At 38.1% G+C, this 18,166-nt stretch overlaps 1 pseudogene; it reads right to left on the bottom strand.

Annotated features, from left to right (window-relative positions):
- Positions 1 to 2,589: 2,589 nt before the first annotated feature.
- LOC104669193 overlaps positions 2,590 to 18,166 on the bottom strand; it is a 33,259-nt pseudogene continuing 17,682 nt past the window's right edge.

Here is an 18,166-nt window from a genome sequence, read left to right as displayed (position 1 = left end):
CGTAAATATAGAATCTGCTATAATAGAACTGCTTTTTCTTTTCTTTTTTTTTCTTCTTCTTCTTCTTCTTATTATTATACTTTAAGTTCTAGGGTACATGTGCATAACGTGCAGGTTTGTTACATATGTATACTTGTGCCATGTTGGTGTGCTGCACCCATCAACTCGTCAGCACCCGTCAACTCGTCATTTACATCAGGTATAACTCCCAATGCAAACCCTCCCCCCTCCCCCCTCCCCATGATAGGCCCCGGTGTATGATGTTCCCCTTCCCGAGTCCAAGTGATCTCATTATTCAGTTCCCACCTATGAGTGAGAACATGTGGTGTTTCGTTTTCTGTTCTTGTGATAGTTTGCTAAGAATGATGGTTTCCAGCAGAACTGCTTTTCAAAAGAATTTCACCTATAAACAGGCTGGGCACAGTGGCTCATGCCTGTAATCCCAGCACCTTGGGAGGGTGAGGTGAGCAGATCACTTGAGGTCAGGAGTTTGAGACCAGCCTGGCCAGCATGGTGAAACTCTGTCTCTACTCAAAAAAAAAAAAAAAAAAAAGAGAAAAAAATTGCCAAGTGTGGTGGTACATGCCTATAATCACAGCTACTTGGGAGGCTAAGGCAGGAGTACTGCTTGAGCCTGGGAGGTGAAGGTTGCAGTCAACTGAGATCATGTCACTGCCCTCCCACCTCGGCGACAGAGTGAAACCCTGTCCAAAAAAATAAAGTAAAATAAACAATACATGAAAAAATTCACCTATGGACATAGTTTTTTGTTCGACAATACAACTGCACAAATTCCTACTCAGCAATAAAAGTTCCAATATCTGTACATATTTTCCCTACTCTAAATCCCTTAAAGTTGTTTTAAAATTAATGTTTCATTCAGGATTGTTTTATTTGTGTTCCTCATGCTACAACACAGCCTTCACGGTCAGCCAAGTATATAAAATTAACATGCTTCTTCAAAACATCAACTTAGATAAACATACAGCTTCTAAATTTCTACAACGAAACTTGAACATTCAAAGAAGCACAATATGATGACAGTGGCTTCAGATCCCATCTCAGTGCAAATTTAAGCAAAGCAAAGAGTATTACCAGACTACTCAGTAAGATTCTGTAATTTAATATACCTACTTCTCAACTCTCCAAATTTGTTTCTCAACACTGGGGAGAATTTTTAAAGATATCAACGCCTGAGTTCTACTCCAAGCCAATTAAATCAGAATCTCTGTGGGGCATTTTTTTTTGTTTTTGTTTTTTTAAAGCTTGCCCAGCAATTCTAATATCAGCCAGAGCTGGGAATCACTGCTCAACAGAACTTCTTATGAAGCAAAAACATAAATAAAGAAAAAAAAGCCAGGTGCAGCGGCTCACGCCTATAATCCAAGCACTTTGAGAGGCTAAGGCAGGCAGATCACTTGAGGTCAGGAGTTCAAGACCAGCCTGGCCAACATGGTGAAACCCTGTCTTTATGAAAAATACAAAGATTAGCCAGATGTGGCGGCGGGTGCCTGTATTCCCAGCTACTCAGGAGGCTGAGGTAGGAGAATCACTTGAACCCAGGAGGTGGTGGTTGCAATTAGCCGGGATCGTGCCACTGCACTCCAGCCTGGGAGACAGAGCAAGACTGTGTCTCAAAAAAAAAAAAAAAAAAAAAGTAAAGTACCGTAAGTACAGCGACATGGGGAATAAGTTAAAAATCAAAAAGACTCACTCATTACTTTCTAACTTTTTTCTTTTTGAAACATCCAAAGATTAGGAATCTTGGAATCTATGTCATGACCATAATTTAACAGTTAAGAAAAAATCATAAAATGAAGGCCTAGAAAGATCTGTGTTACTCATCTAGAATCATGTGGTGTAACCGTATTTTCCAATGGAGGAAGACTATTGGGTTTCAGGCATAAAACAATGCAGAAATAATCTCAAGGCAGGGAGAGGCAGATAACTTCTGACTCTGGTTTCCTGTTTTTCAGGCATGGAAGTTGGTAAGGGGAAAGAAGATTTGTCCATGGTAACAAGCACTCATGCTCTAAAGAATAGCTTCATTTGAACCCATTGATTTCCTTTTCAGGCAAAATTTCAAAGATAAAGCAACATAAAATATGAGGCCAAAGAAAAGGGAGCTGGTCTTCAAAAAGAATTTGTGTTTTTTTCTTTTTTTCTTTTTCTTTTCTTTTTTTTTTTTTTTTTTTTTTTTTTTGCTGGTACGACAGTCCTTCTGCCTGGAGCTATGCAAAGACAAGTCATGAAATAAAAGAAAATCTTTATTTCAGGGAGTTTCAGTGGTATATATGTGTACTACAGCAAAGGCTGGTTGTAGCAAAGTTTCGTTTCAAACTGCACTGATGTATAATTTAGACATATGGGAATGCTTAACTTCTGCTAAAATGCAGATTTAATCAAACATCATGCCAATTTTTACATTAATTGTAGATCCTGTTAAGTTTTCACAACTAAAAAAATGAGAATAAGCTTACTGCTACCTACTAAGGTAATGAACTGTGAAATCAATTCCACAGTACTGCCTTGAAAATAAGCCCCTTAATTGGTAAGAGAAATTCCAACTTCTAACTCCATCTAAATGTATCATTTAACTGATATTCTTCTGTCATCATCTACTGTTGGTTTGATTGTCGCTCCTCTTCTTATTTGACCCCAAACAATTAAATGTCAGTGTTTTTCAATTGTTTGGCTAAGGGAAATTTTTTCTCCTACTTCTGTGCACATTGGATTGGTCAAAATAATTTTATCCAAATCAGCCTTGACAGCACTACATCTTCCTCCTGTTGACAGGGATCCTATGTTCACCATGAGCACTTCATTCTTAGACAGCTTTTGTACCTTTGCTGCTGTCTTGTCTTCTTCAGTGAGTACACCTAGAAGCTAAGTGGGAAACAGGAAATTTCGAATTCTGTGAATGTCTCATGTAAGGTTCTGAATGCACCAAGTACTTACCCCACCATTCTGTCAGCCCAGCACAAAGTGGGGTCAATTTTTGTTCCAATTCCACTAAGACCGCCTGGAGCAGAATATCGCAGATCATTATGCTCGCCAAAAAGTGATACAATTTTGGATAAAATTGGTTTACACGTGAGTTTTCCTTCACTATCTTTGCAGACAATACCAGGTCTGACTTCTATCTCCTGGCCCACCTTTAACACTCCTTTTAGGAGACTAATGAGAGGTGAAGCCAGTTGGACTTTCTGGGTTGGGTGGGGACTTGGAGAACTTTTCTGTCTAGCTAAAGGATTGTAAATGCACCAATCAGCACTCTGTGTCTAGCTACAGTATTGTAAATGCACTAATCAGCATTCTGCAAAAACGGACCAATCAGCACTCTGTAAAATGGACCAGTCAGAACTCTGTAAAATGGACCAGTCAGCAGGACACGGGCAGGACCAAATAAAGGAATAAAAGCTGGCAGTAGGAGCCAGCAGCAGCAACCCGATTGGGTCCCCTTCCATGCTGTGGAAGCTTTTTTCTTTCATTCTTCATAATAGATCTTACTGCTGCTCACTCTTTGGGTTCACACTACCTCTATGAGCTGTAACACTCACCATGAGGCTGTACAGCTTCATTCCTGAAGTCAGCCAGACCAGGAACCCACCGGAAGGAACGAACTCCGGATGCACCACCTTTAAGAGTTGTAACACTCACCAGGAGGTCTGTGGCTTCATTCTTAAAGTCAGCAAGACCAACAAGCCACCAGAAGGAATAAACTCCGGACACACTACCACTAGCGGCTTCGCCTCCCTTAAAGTCATCAACTTCACAGCCAGATTTTTTGACATCAAAAAATCTAATAACAATAAGTTGGGGTTCTGAAGTAAAGTCTTTTGAGGGTACTGGAATTTTCTTTACTATGTACTCACAATGTCAATATTGTATTTCAGCTGAACTAAAATTGGAATAATTGGAACTCCCTCTGCTACTGTACCTTGTACAAATGCAAAGATCTGCTCACATTGTTCTTTAGCCTTTCTTTAACCAAATCAATTTTGTTTTGTAGAATCAAATTATGCTTCAGCTTCATGATCTCTATAGCAGCCAGGTGTTCAGATGTCAGAGGCTGAGGAAAAGATTCATTACCAGCTATAAAGAGAAGAGCTGCATCCATCATTGCTGCACCATCCAGCACAGTAGCCATCAACACAGTGGCCAGGACACTCCACAAGTGGCCAGGACACTCCACAAAGGAAACATGTCTGACTAATTTGAAGTTCCTTTTGGTCCTTAGAATGTCTGTAGGAAACTCATCAGATGTAGTACTCCCACAAGATCTATAACATTCTGGCCTAGGGCAACTTGGGTCATCAAGTTTCTAAATCTTAGCATTAGCATATCCAAGCTTGATTGTAAGATTTCTTTCTAGTTCGTTTTTGAACCTGACGGTCTCAACTCCAGAAATAGCTTTGACAAGGGTGGATTTCTCATGAGCTACATGATAAATTGTACCTATATTATTGTGGCTTCTCTGCTGATAACTTCATGTGAAAGTGGCATCAACTTGGTAACACCCAAGGTGGCGAGAATCTGGCATGGAAAATGCGGCTGCCCCAGAGTCACTCCAGCTTCACGGTCTGCCACCTTGCCAGAAAAGGAAGGAAGCCGCCCTGGCTTCGGGCTGATTGTGTCTGCAGGACTCCTAGTGGGTGCAGGGAAGTGGAGACAGGAAGGCGAATTAGGTGCTCAGTCCTGTAAAGGATGGCCAGTGCTGCAGTGGCCTCCCTGCTTGGACTTCTCTCCACTTGAATATGCACAGTGACTGTTGGTAGGTTTACTAGAAAACATGATACAAAGTTGCCGGATCTATTGGTTGCACTCCTGGTAGATACTCGTGCAGGCAACACTGAGGGTAGCGACCAACCCTACCACGTGAGGTGAGTCTAAAATGATTTTTGTTTTCAAGAAAAGAGACCGAAAAATAAATACACATCTGAAATTCTGTATGTAAGATGCTACGAAAGAAGCAACTGTGGGAATTCAGGGATTTTTATTTTTTTTATTATTTTTTTTAGAAGGAGTCTCGCTCTGTTGCCAGGCTGGAGTCCAGTGGCATGATCTCAGCTCACTGCAACCTCCGCCCCCCAGATTCAAGCTATTCTCCTGCCTCAGCCTCCCGAATAGCTGGGACTACAGGCGCCCACCACCACGCCCTGCTAATTTTTTGTATTTTTAGTAGAGATGGGGATTTCATCATGTTGGCCAGGATGGTCTCAATCTCTTGACCTCATGATCCACCCGCCTCTGTTGGGATTTTTAACCCAGACTAGAGCGGGAAAGATTAGGAAGATATTCTTGACCTCTTAGACATCTCTCTCAAAGAATAACTGTCAAAAACATAGCATGGTGAAACTGAGAGGAACCCATGGAAGATAAACATACATGTATTTTGCATTTCTGAGATTTCTCTTTTCTATTGCCCTATCTCTAAATATTAATCAAGTTCTTCAATTGTTTCTGTCTTCCATGACACAGGTTATCTATTTACAATGCTGTTTTAGAAAATATTATTTGCATATGACAGTTGAACAATTTTCTCCAAGTTGGTTAAGTCTTGTATTTTAGAATAAGTGACATCTTGACAGTTGAGGGGAAGATTAAGAAGTGGTCAGACCAAGGGGAGCCGAGGTTAATCTTGTCTTTTTTTAGGCATACCATATTTATTACAAAAGCTACAGGAAAACTAAAGGTTATTTCCAGGTTTATCCTGAATTTTTTTTTTCTTTATTTTTTGATTTCCAGTCTCAAGGGCTTCGTTGGTCTTCTGTCTAATGTTTGGGATTGGTGCCTGTACCTCAGGTGCTTTAGATTTCTAAAGCATATTATCCTTAAAATCTCATATTATCTTCAAAATTAGAATTTCAAAGAGCTAGAGAGGTTATAGGATGGAACATACCAAATGTATTGATATAATTTTGATTTATTTTGCTAAGCAACTTAACACTCATAGCACCTTTCTCTAAAACTACCCAATCCTAGTCGGGCGCAGTGGCTCACACCTGTAATCCCAGCACTTTGGGAGGCCGAAGTGGGTGGATCATGAGGTGAGGAAATTGAGACCATCCTGGCGAACACAGTGAAACCCTGTCTCTACTAAAAATACCAAAAAAAAAAAAAAAAAAAAAAAATTGGCCACGCATGGTGGTAGGTGCCTGTAGTCCCAGCTACTTGGGAGGCTGAGGCAGGAGAATAGCGTGAACCCAGGAGGCGGAGCTTGCAGTTAGCAGAGATCGCACCACTGTACTCCAGCCTGGGTGACAGAGCGAGACTCTGTCTAAAAAAAAAAAAAAAAGAAACTACCCAATCCTTGATGGCTTTGTCATTACCTCCAAAGTATCATTTCAAGATACAAATGAAGATCGATTCTTTTTCTAGTTATGGAGGCTTAGAGTCAAATGTCATTCTTAGAAGGAGAGAAGGAAAAGGAAAGAAGAAAGGAAGCTCACTAGAATGCAGACCACTGCACCTTGACATTCCTTGTGAAGCCGTGGAAATGGTAAGAAATAGAATCAAGTACTGAAAAACTGCTCATGGGAAAGGGATAGTCAGGAACTCCATTTCATAAAATAACCCTGGTAAAACCATTTTTATTTAAGTGAATTTTGAAGAATTAACTTATTAGAAGTGTACTTTATTGATTTTCCTTTCACTTTTTTCAAGGAGAGTATTAACTGTCCAGTAAACCAATAATAATCTAACAGAGAAAAGTGATTTTTTTTTTTTTTTTTTTTTTTTTTTTTTGCGGGAAGTCAAGGATCCCGAACGGAGGGACTGACTGAAGCCATGGCAGAAGAACACAAATTGTAAAGATTTCATGGACATTTATTAGTTCCCCAAATTAATACTTTTATAATTTCTTATGCCTGTCTTTACTGCAATCTCTGAACATAAATTGTGAAGATTTCATGGACATTTATCACTTCCCTAATCAATACTCTTGCGATTTCCTATGCCTGTCTTTACTTTAATCTCTTAATCCCATCATCTTTGTAAACTGAGGATGTATGTCGCCTCAGGACCCTGTGATGATTGCGTTAACTGCACAAATTGTTCGTAGAGCAGGTTTGTGTAAACAATATGAAATCTGGGCACCTTGAAGAAAGAACAGGATAACACTGACGTTCAGGGAACAAAGGAGATAATCATTAGGTCTGACTGCCTGAGAGCCAGGTGGAACAGAGCCGTATTTCTCTTACAAAAGCGAATAGGAGACATATCGCTGAATTCTTTTTCTCAGCCAGGAACAGCCCTGAGAAAGAGAATGCATTCCCAGGGGTAGGTCTCTAAAATGGCCACTCTTGGAATGTCTGTCTTATACGGTTACAGATAAGAGATGAAATAAGCCTCGGTCTCCTGTAGTGCTCCCAAGCCTATTAGGACGAGGAAATTCCTGCCTAGTAAATTTTAGGCAGTTGTCTGCTCTCAGACCCTGTCGCCTGATAAGGTGTTATCAATGACAATGTGTGCCTGAAACTTCATTAGCAATTTTAATTTCACCCCCGTCCTGTGATCTCACTCTGCCCCCATTTCCCTTGTGATATTTTATTACCTTGTGAAGCATATGATCTCTGTGACCCACACTCTATTTGTACACTCCCTCCCCTTTGAAAATCACTAATAAAATCTTGCTGGTTTTGCGGCTTGAGGGGCATCACAGAACCTGCCAACATGTGATGTCTCTCCTGGACACCCAGCTTTAAAATTTCTCTCTTTTGTACTCTTTCCCTTTATTTCTCAGACCGGCCGACACTTAGGGAAAACAGAAAAGAACCTATGTTGAATTATTGGGGGCTGGTTTCCCCCAGTAATATCTATGTGGAATGTAAATGGAATCATAAAATAAAATCTGCAGAATTTAAATTATAACAATAATTTATATAAATAAATTATAACAAAATAAGATGATTTATAACATACATTATAATAATTTATATAAATTATATTTTAAATTGATATATATAAATTATATGTGTACGTGCATGCACACATGTGTGCATGCACAAAATACTCAATTCTGGCATTGAGTAATTTTTTTGGTTTCTTTTTATGTATTAGTCTGCTGTGACTGCCATACTAAAATATCATGGGCTGAGTGGCTTAAACAACAGAAATTTATTTTCTCACAGTTCTAAAGGCTAAAAACCCAAGATCAAGGTGCTGGCAAATTTGGTTCTGGGTGAAGGCTCTCCTCTTGGCTTGGTTAGTCAACTTATGGTTTTGGAAAAGTCATTCTTTACTCTTTTTGGAGCTTGGCTTCTAAGCTCCGGAAAGCTGTAAGCAGTCTCTCTGATTTGAGTGTCACATGCCTCTTGCAGTTTCCTTAGATTTTCTCCTTGGCAGATCATTTTGTTCCAAGGCTATTATTTATAGACAAACTAAAATTACAGCAGGGGCTCTAATTACAGCAGGGCTCAATTCTTCATTCTCCCCATAATAAGATCAAAGAAGACAGAAGGCAGCAGAGTGGAAAGATCAACTACTCCCTTTATTGACTTTGTGCGTGTAGAGAGGTGGCTAAGAAATGAATGACCAGGGTGACAAGACAGGTTTGAGGAGCTTTCTGGGCTTTGTAGGGGGTGCTCTTCAGAGAATTATGAAATGGAAGGAGTCCGTGTAAGACTAAGACTGTTTCATCTTAACGCAGTCCTGGTTGAGGGCACTAGGAGGTGGTGACAAAAGTCTTGTTTCCTCAGTTGGGCAAAATCATGACGTTCATAGTCAGAGCTGCCTCAGATATTTGTTTCAGCTGTAAGAGCCTCCCCAGGACAGGGATCTTCTCCTACCTGCTTGTTCATGGAGTCTCCAAAAAAAACATTCTTCCCTCATCTCTGAACCTACACTTTTTTTTTTAACACCCTCCTCCCGACCATGGACATGATCTCAACTTACATTTTCTTCTTAACATTTTAGGAGTGAGTATATGAGTTGCATATGTAGTGTGTGTGTGTGTGTGCGCGCATATCATATATATATATATGCAAATAACATTTTACTTCATAATTTTCATATGCAATAATTTGTTCTTACAGAGTACTTTTGCAGCATTCATGTTAGAGAACGAGTTAATATAGCGTCTTTCCATAAAGAAAAATAGGATGTCTGGGTGAGTAAGGATTGCTTCTCAAAATCCTCTCTGTTAATTAACCAACAGTAAATAGGAAATAACATGGATTTACTCTATTTTATTCAACCACAAATAATCAACAGACCTATTTGGCAAATATTTATCTACTACATACCATGTGCCTACTGTTATCTCCGTTTGGTCTTCACCCCACAAATACCCGACTGTCTTTGGTTGTAAGAACATTTTGACTTACAAAATTGAAGGAATGTCTCCTACTTAAAATCAAATCTTGGACTCCTCTAAGGAAAACTATGCACACTCAGATACCAAATACTTCTTATTACCCAGTAATGTGTGATGGATAAACCGTTAGAGTTTGTTTTGGGTAAGCATTTGTACTCTGATTTCAAGCTTAGTTCATTATGTTTGGTCTAGAAATTAGTCAGGGTACTTTAGTGTGTAGACCATGAAATGGTATACTGACATCTCTGTTCCAATATGAAAAAGGCAGAAATTTAGGAATACAAATAAGCAATAAAAATTACAATCAAGATTTCTGAATTTGAAAAGTATATGTTTTCATTTCATTTTTAGACAAAGTTAGGGTCATTTGAACTCCCTTATCAATTTTTTTGTGTTTTGATTCATATTTTTGTTTCTTTATTCATTGAAAAATTATTTACTACCCCTTCTATATTACTATATGTCAATTTCTATCCTAAGCTTTGGGAACGTATAAGTTCAATGAAATACAGTTCTTACCCTTAAGCCTATTAAGAAAGAAGATACGTAAACAAGTTAATGACAATTGCTTGTTGTGTAGTACAATAGCATTACTATGATAAAGTATTTTGATATTAGGGAAAAGGAACTGTTTTGCTCTATTTGGTAGGGAGGGGTGAGTGAAGACATTGGAAGAAGTGACAGTTGAGCTGGGTATGGAAAGATATTAATAAATAGGTAACTGTTTGACAGATAGGGATAGTGGGAAGCAGCACCATGGTGTGGGGTGTGAAAGTTTTCAAGACTTGTGCAAAAGACTAAAAGGCATGAAACACTGTTATGTGTTAAGGTAAATATTCATTCATTCTTTTATTTGTCTACTTGAAAAAATATTTATCAAATGTCTGCTTTTGCTAAACATTGTGTTAAGGGATATAAAGATAATATATTAAGAAGACTCATGTCCTGGAGGGGGAAGGCAGTAGGAAACATGCATGGAAAAGTAAAAAGGATCATTCTAAGAAATCTGGATTCTTATCCTGATAGGGATAAAAAATCACTGATGAGACTGATTAGATGAGATAGGACAGAACTGGATTCTTAGAAGATTGTAGTGGAAACAGTTTGGATGATAGTTTACATGAAATGGGGAGAAGTAAAAGACATAGAGTTCATTTGGGGAATATTTCAGGTCAAGTGAGAGAGAATTATGACCAAGGGACAGCTGAAATGAAGGTAAGTTGTTTGGCACACAGTTACAGGTAGAATCAACAGGATTTTGGAAAGGGAAAGGAAAGAATTTTGGACTTAAGATATAATAGATAAGGTATTAAAAATCAAGACAGGCCTGGCGTGGTAGCTCACACCTGTAATCCCAGCACTTTCGGAGGCCGAGACGGTCAGATCACTTCATCACTTGAGGTCAGGAGTTTGAGACCATCCTGGTCAAGATGGTGAAACTGCTTCTCTGCTAAAAATACAAAAGTTAGCCAGGCATGGTGGTTGGCACCTGTAATTCCAGCTACTTGGGAGACTAAGGCAGGAGAATCACTTGAACTCAGGAGGCGGAAGTTACAGTGAGCTGAAATTGCACCAAATGCACTCCAGACTGGGCAGTAGAGTGAGACTCAGTCTCAAAAAAAAAAAAAAAAAAAAAAAAAAAAAAAAAAAAAAAAAGATCAAGACGGAGAAAATAGATTAAGAAATAAATTATGGGTAAATTAATTTTTGGGGGGACCTACTGAGGCCCAGTCACAAATAGCATTAGTATTTGTGATACATCCAGTAAGCTGTTAGACAAGTCAGATTGTCGGAGCGAAGTCGGCTAGAAATACTGGCATCAAAATCCTATGTACATAACCAATGGTTAAAAGACATGAATAAACGATATTGATGAGGAAACGGGAGTAAAAAGAAAAGTGAACTAAATGTAAGACTCAGGAAAAGATTAGTGCCTAAATGCTATCCTAGTTAAAGAATATCACAAAGATAAGAAGATAGGGCATTTCATGGCATAAAGCAGTTTTCTTTTTATAAAGATATAATCCTAAAGTCATCTTGTAGTTGAGCAGATAATACAAATATAGCATAGTTTTCAAATTCAAGAGGTACTTTATTTTATCAGATGGAAAATATGACTTTGATTTTTTTTTTTTTTTTTTTTTTTTTGAGATGGAGTCTTGCTCTGTCATCTAGACTGGATGTAGTGATGCGATCTCGGCTCACTGCAACCTCCACCTCCCAGGTTCAAGCAATTCTGTGCCTCAGCCTCCTGAGTAGCTGGGATTACAGGTGCCCGCCACCATGCCCAGCTAATTTTTGTATTTTTAGTAGAGACGGGGTTTCACCATCTTGGCCAGGCTGGTCTTGAACTTCTGACCTTGTGATCCACCCACCTTGGGCTCCCAAAGTGGACTTTGATATTTTTGAGAACTATAAAAATATCTTTTAATACAACCTTTCCTGAAGAGACATTATTTTGTGTCCACCTCCTTGAGAAATTTCACATGCCCCGAAAAATCAGTATTTTACTCTAATTCCCAATTTTTGGTAATATTATTATGCAATATAATTGGCAAATTCTTTGCAGTAGCTTGGGTAAAATTTCCCTTACATAAGCAAATAACTCTTGAAAATTTAGTGGCAATGATTTTTAAACATATGTTAAGAATTAGCATTTATTTCTTTTCTGTTTTTTCTCCCCTTTTTTTTTGAGACAGAGTCTCACTCTGTTGCCTCGGCTGGAGTGCAGTGGCACGGTCTCGGCTCACTGCAACCTCGCCTCCTGGGTTCACGTCATTCTGCTGCCTCAGCCTCCCAAGAAGCTGGGACTACAGGCGCCTGCCACCATGACCAGCTAATTTTTTGTATTTTTAGTAGAGACGGGGTTTCACTGTGTTAGCCAGGATGGTCTCGATCTTCTGACCACGTGATCCACCCTCCTCGGCCTCCCAAAGTTCTCCCCACTTTTAACAAGTAGTCTAACAAGTAGTCTACCACTCTAAGAATGGTATTGTTTCAACAACTTTAAAAACAAATTGGAAATAAAATTTAAAGCCATTGAGAGACTTCATATAATTTTGCATATCATTTTGGAATGTGGAAGACATCAAGGCAGGTCTGGAGAACAGGATCTGAAACTGGTTATCCCCTTGATGGGAGACATCTGTCCCATCCACAGATGTAGTGCAAAGGTCAAGTTCACTAGGTGGACAGAGGCAGAAGTAGGCAAAAAGTCCAGAGCATTAAAGGCCCAGTCACAAATAGCATTGACAAAAAGCAAAAACGAAGATTGAGTTGTATTTTACGTATATTGTCCTATATATATTAATTACTCTTCATTTCTTTTATGTTTTTTGATATATGTGGAAAAGCAGAGGCACTTAGAAGTGGGATTCATTCATTCATTTCTTCATTTATTATTTACTTAGTTACATAATATTAATTGAATAGCCTGTTTAAAGGCACTTGGGATATTAAGATGAATGCCAAAATATCTGCTTTTAAGGGACAACATACAAAAGATTTTTTGTAGATTCCTACTCTTTCCGAAATCCAAATAGAAACTAAAATTTAAAAAGTTAAATAATCCTAGATACAGAAAGTATGTAGGACTATATAACAGACACTTAGGTGCTTATCTCTCAGAACGAACAAACAATAGCATTGTACTGTATTTGTTGCGGGTTGTTCTGTTTAAATAAAATAAAGATTCAGTTGGACCTTTCCTATCTCATTTTTCTCCCTTCATTCCCAGAGACTGGCACTATCTTGAAGCTGGTGTATAGCCCTCTAGTCCATGTTTTTATACTTTTACACTTATATGCATGTGCCCATAAAGAATACACAAGGTCTTTTATTTTGTTTTGTATTTGTAAGCTGTAGAAAGATAGTACTACATTATACATATCTTCTGTGTTTTCACTCTCAACAGTACATAATTTTGACACATAAAGAATCAGTTCATTTATTTTCTCTGTTATTTAGTGTTCTATTATAGGCATGTAACATAACTGACTTTGTCATTCATTCTCTGTTAGACGTTTACTTTGTTTCTAGTTTTAGTTTATTATGAACTTGACTGCATAGATATCCCGTACATGTCTTCTTATAGAGACAAGAACATTTCTAAAATTTATACTGAGAAGTGGATTTTCTGGGTTTCAGACTACATTCAGTGTCAAGAGTACTAGATACCATAAAAAACATTGTCACAGAAGTGACTGAGAGTTCCTGTTTTCCAGTTACCTCTCAATACTTGCGGTTATCACATTTTAAAATTTCGGCTTATCTAATAAGCCAAAGTATCTGCTTATTTTATTTCTCATGTATCCGATTAAAAATGATTTTGTACATATTTGTACAAATTTTCATATGTTTATTAGCATTTCAGTTTTGCCTCCTTTTTGTAGATTGTCTTATAGAATATTAGGAATTCCATATGTATTTCAAATACCGTTCTCACTGCATACTATATGAATTGCAAAAATCTTCTCTCTGTCCATAATATATGTTTGAATTTGGATATAGGCTATAAGAGAAGTTTGATAAACCAGAAAATAAATGATCCCAAGGTATTCTGGCCTGAGAAATCATCTGTTGTCAGGGGTGAAGAGAGAGCCTGATATATCTATCCATCAACTAGTCCTATTCCCTCTGTTCACAGACTCTCCAAAACTATTTGCCTTGAGTTCACTAAGACTAGTCTCATTATGTCTCTTATTATGGTTTTTGTCAGTTATCACAAGAAGCACCAGATACCAGGGTCAGTCTTTATTTTCACACCATGCCAAGCTCTGTAGATCCCCTATTCTCTATTGTCCGCCTTCCAAATCCCTGAAGTTTTCACACTTGGCTCTTTGGAATTGACGGTTCATCATTAGCAAGATTCATAGCCTCCAATGTTTTGGGAAGACCCCACTCACCTTCTCTGGATCTCACCTCAATCTCACTAATTCCTGTATGCCCCCTGAAGTGGCGGCTATTGGAGTCCTCTCATAACCCTGGCATTAGCATCTTTCTTATTTTCCTCTGAACTTTCTATGTGTTCAAGTCTGTTTTTGGTCTCTCAGTAGCACTGTAAAGCTTTCTCCAAATATTTCTTAAATTTATTCCTTGATATTTTATCATATCATAATGTAATATAAATTTTATAGTCTATTTAATTCTAATTTTCACACTTTCTTGTTTGATATATAAGGTCCATTGATTTGTGTATACTTATTTTGTATCCTGCCACCATACTTAATTCTTTTATTTTTTGAAATAGTTTTTCAGCTTTTCTGTTGAGTTGAAGTCTCATGAGATAGAAGTCTAGGCCCCCCACTTGGCCATGGGTATGTGTGGACCACAGTTGGTTTGCTCTGTTGGTACTTCTTGATTTTTCTACATTACTGGCTTTTTCAGATCTGAGTGTGGGATATATGAGATATATAAGAATCACTTGAACCAGGGAGGTGGAGGTTGCAGTGAGCCAAGATTGCACGACTGCACTCCAGCTTAGCAATACAGCAAGACTCCATCTCAAAAAAAAAAAAAAAAAAAAAAAAAAACAAAACAAAAAACAAAAACAAAAACAAAAACAAAAAAAACCCAAAAAGAAAAAAAAAATTCAGAATTTTATTTTATACTTAATGAGAGAAATAGGGTAAAGTATTCATTCTTCCAGTTTTAACCTCATTGAATTACTTTGCTTTCAAATTGCCTCTTCTTTAATGCATGTATTTGGGTCTTGTTTTGTAAACCAAATTGAAAATTGATTTCTTTAAATGGGGAGTTAAGTATGTTCACATGTATCGATATAACAAATATGCTTTGTCCTGATACTTTGTAATTACGTGTGTTTTGTATTTGTTTGTTTTTTTCTGTATGAGATGTACATCATTTGCGCTATTTATTTATTATTTGTACAGTCTAGGAAGGTTTGTGTTTTTATTCTAGTGGTTACCTTTGTATTTATTCTTTTTAAAAGTATCTTTAGTCCCTGTTTTCTTATCTACGCTTTAACTATCTGTTTGATACCATTTTTCCCCCAGCATCCTTTAGTGCCCATATGTTACTTATATAGCACCAAGCTTTTCCTATTTTTCCTCTTTCCTTAATTGTTGTACTTTGTTGTTTTTTAGTTGCCTAATTTCTACTTTTCACAAGATATAATATTTATACCTAATTTTCTACCCTTATCCTACATTTGTTTCAGTCTTATGTGTACATTTATATATATTAAAATGCAACTGGATGTGGTGATTCATGCCTGTAAGGCTAGTACTTTGGGAGCCTAAGGAGACAGGATTGCTTGAGGCCAGGAGATTGAGACCAGCCTTGACAACATAGGGACAACCTGTCTCTACAAAAATTATTTTTAGGCCGGGCGCGGTGGCTCAAGCCTGTAATCCCAGCACTTTGGGAGGCCAAGACGGGCGGATCACGAGGTCAGGAGATCGAGACCATCCTGGCTAACATGGTGAAACCCCGTCTCTATACAAAAGACTAGCCGGGCGAGGTGGTGGGCGCCTGTAGTCCCAGCTACTCGGGAGGCTGAGGCAGGAGAATGGCGTAAACCCGGGAGGCGGAGCTTGCAGTGAGCTGAGATCCGGCCACTGCACTCCAGCCCGGGCGACAGAACGAGACTCCGTCTCAAAAAAAAAAAAAAAAAAAAATTTTTTTTTTAATTAACCAGCCTTGGTGGCTTGTACCTGTAGTCTCAGCTACTCGGGAGACTGAGGTGGGAGGATGCCTCCGTTGAGCCCAAGAGTTCAAGGCTGCAATGAGCTATGATTGTGCCACTACACTCCAACCTGGACAATAGAGTGAGATTCTGTCGGGGGAAAAAAAAAAAAAAAAAAAAAAAAAAAAAAAGCTCATCATCAGTTCTATTAGAGCTTTCCCAATCATCACTTATGTGAAGTTCACATTCTAGCAAATTCCTCAAGAAGGGCTGCCGCATGTGGAATCTCCTACGTTCTTATATATCGAAAATATTTGCACTATTCTTGCTATTTGAAGAACAGCATGATTGGATATAAAATCCTTGTTTCACATTTTCTTTCATTGAGTATTTTTATAAAGATTGATTCATAGTTGTTTTGTTTGGTATTCGCTTTTGAAAAGTGTAATGGCAATCTAATTCTTTTGACTTTTTAAATTATTTTAGATTTTTGCTTGATGGCCTTGAGGATCTTACCTTTATTTTTGAAATACAATAATTTTACTAAAATAATGTCAAACAGTTAATCACATTGGGTTAATTTTTGTCAGGTACCAGGAGAAACTTTTCAATGTGTAGATTCAGATGATTTTTTTTTCTGGAAATTTTTCTTGGACCATAATTTGTTGCTTAGTATGGTAACCGATAGATGGCCTTCTAAACCATGCTCCCCTCACATGCTCCCCACTTAAGGTAGTCCCTACTGGCCATTGTGCCCATCTTTGTGTCCATGTGTTTTCAATGTTTAGCTTCCACTTTTGAGTGAGAACATTCAGTATTTGATTTTCTGTTCTTGCATTAATTTGTTTAGGATAATGGCCTCCAGCTGCATCCATGTTGCTAGAAAGGAAACGAGATTTCTTCCTTTTTTAATGGCTGTGTAGTATTGATGAATATCTACAACATTTTCTTTATCCAGTCCACCACTGATGGGCATCTTGGTTGATTCCATATCTTAGTTATTGTAAATAGTGCTGTGAGGAAAGCTCCTAGAGCTGATAAACAACTTCAGTAAAGTTTCAGGGTACAAAATCAACGTACAAAAATCAGCAACATTTCCATACACCAATAAGGTTCAAGCTGAGAGCCAAATCAACAAGTGCTATTCTTTACGGCCTTTGGGAACCTGCAATTCATTCTCTTCAGAAAGGACAGAACATTTATATGTGTGTATAGAGCACCTTTCCACATTTTCCAGTATTCATTCTTTTATTCCTGTAAACAGTAAAAGCTTCCTATAAGTGATCATCACAATTATCAGGGAAGTTAATTTCGTATAGGCAAAGGTAAGAAAATGTGATACACTGACTCTTTTCCTGAGGTTTATAACACATAAGAAAAGATAAGATTTGTGAACTATCTTGGTTTCTTCTCTTTTTGCAAGAATGTAGTATATTAATTTGAAAAAAAAATCCAGAGTAATTCCAAGACCAATTTTCTCCATGTGGTCAGTTATAAATGAATCAGTCAACTAGTCCCTTCTTGATGAATCACTTTGTTTTCTTGGCTTTTGGGACCCCACCCTCTCCTGGCTTCCCTTCCTGCCACTCCCTCTCATCCCCTATACTGGGTCCTCTTCATCTGTTTATTCTTTAAATGTTGGACCTGCCCAAAACAGGTCCTAGGAACCTTCTCTCTCTCCATCAGACATTTATCTCATAACTTTACATAATTATTCATATATCAATGAATTATAAACTTATATTTTAGACTCTGATCTTTCACCTGAACTCTAGACTTGTGCGTTCTATTCCCTGTCTAGCATATCCATTCTATTAAATACCTCAAATTCAACATGTCTAAAACAGGTATTTTCCTCCTTTCTGCTACTCCACCCAGTAGCACCACTGTAGCAGCTTACCTCTTCCAGTATTTCCCACTTACCCAGTGTTGTTCACGCCAAAAATATTGGAGCCCTTCTAGTCTTTCAGTCTTTGCTCAGAGATATGGATTTCACAATGTGTATGACTACCAAATTGACAGAGTGAACTTGTGATGGTTAATTGTATGCCAGCTTGGCTAGGCCATGATACCCAGATACCTGGTCAAACATCAGTCTAGATGTTGCTGTGAAGGTATATTGTTCAGATAAGATTAACATTTAAATTGGGAGACTATCTTTGAGTAAAGCAGACTATCTTTCATAATATGACCGAGCCTCATCT

Source organism: Rhinopithecus roxellana, chromosome 1 (genome assembly GCF_007565055.1).
Source record: "Rhinopithecus roxellana isolate Shanxi Qingling chromosome 1, ASM756505v1, whole genome shotgun sequence".
Taxonomy (NCBI): Eukaryota; Metazoa; Chordata; class Mammalia; order Primates; family Cercopithecidae; genus Rhinopithecus; species Rhinopithecus roxellana.
The sequence above is the reverse complement of the archived record's forward strand: the minus strand, read 5'-3'. Positions and strand labels throughout refer to the sequence as shown.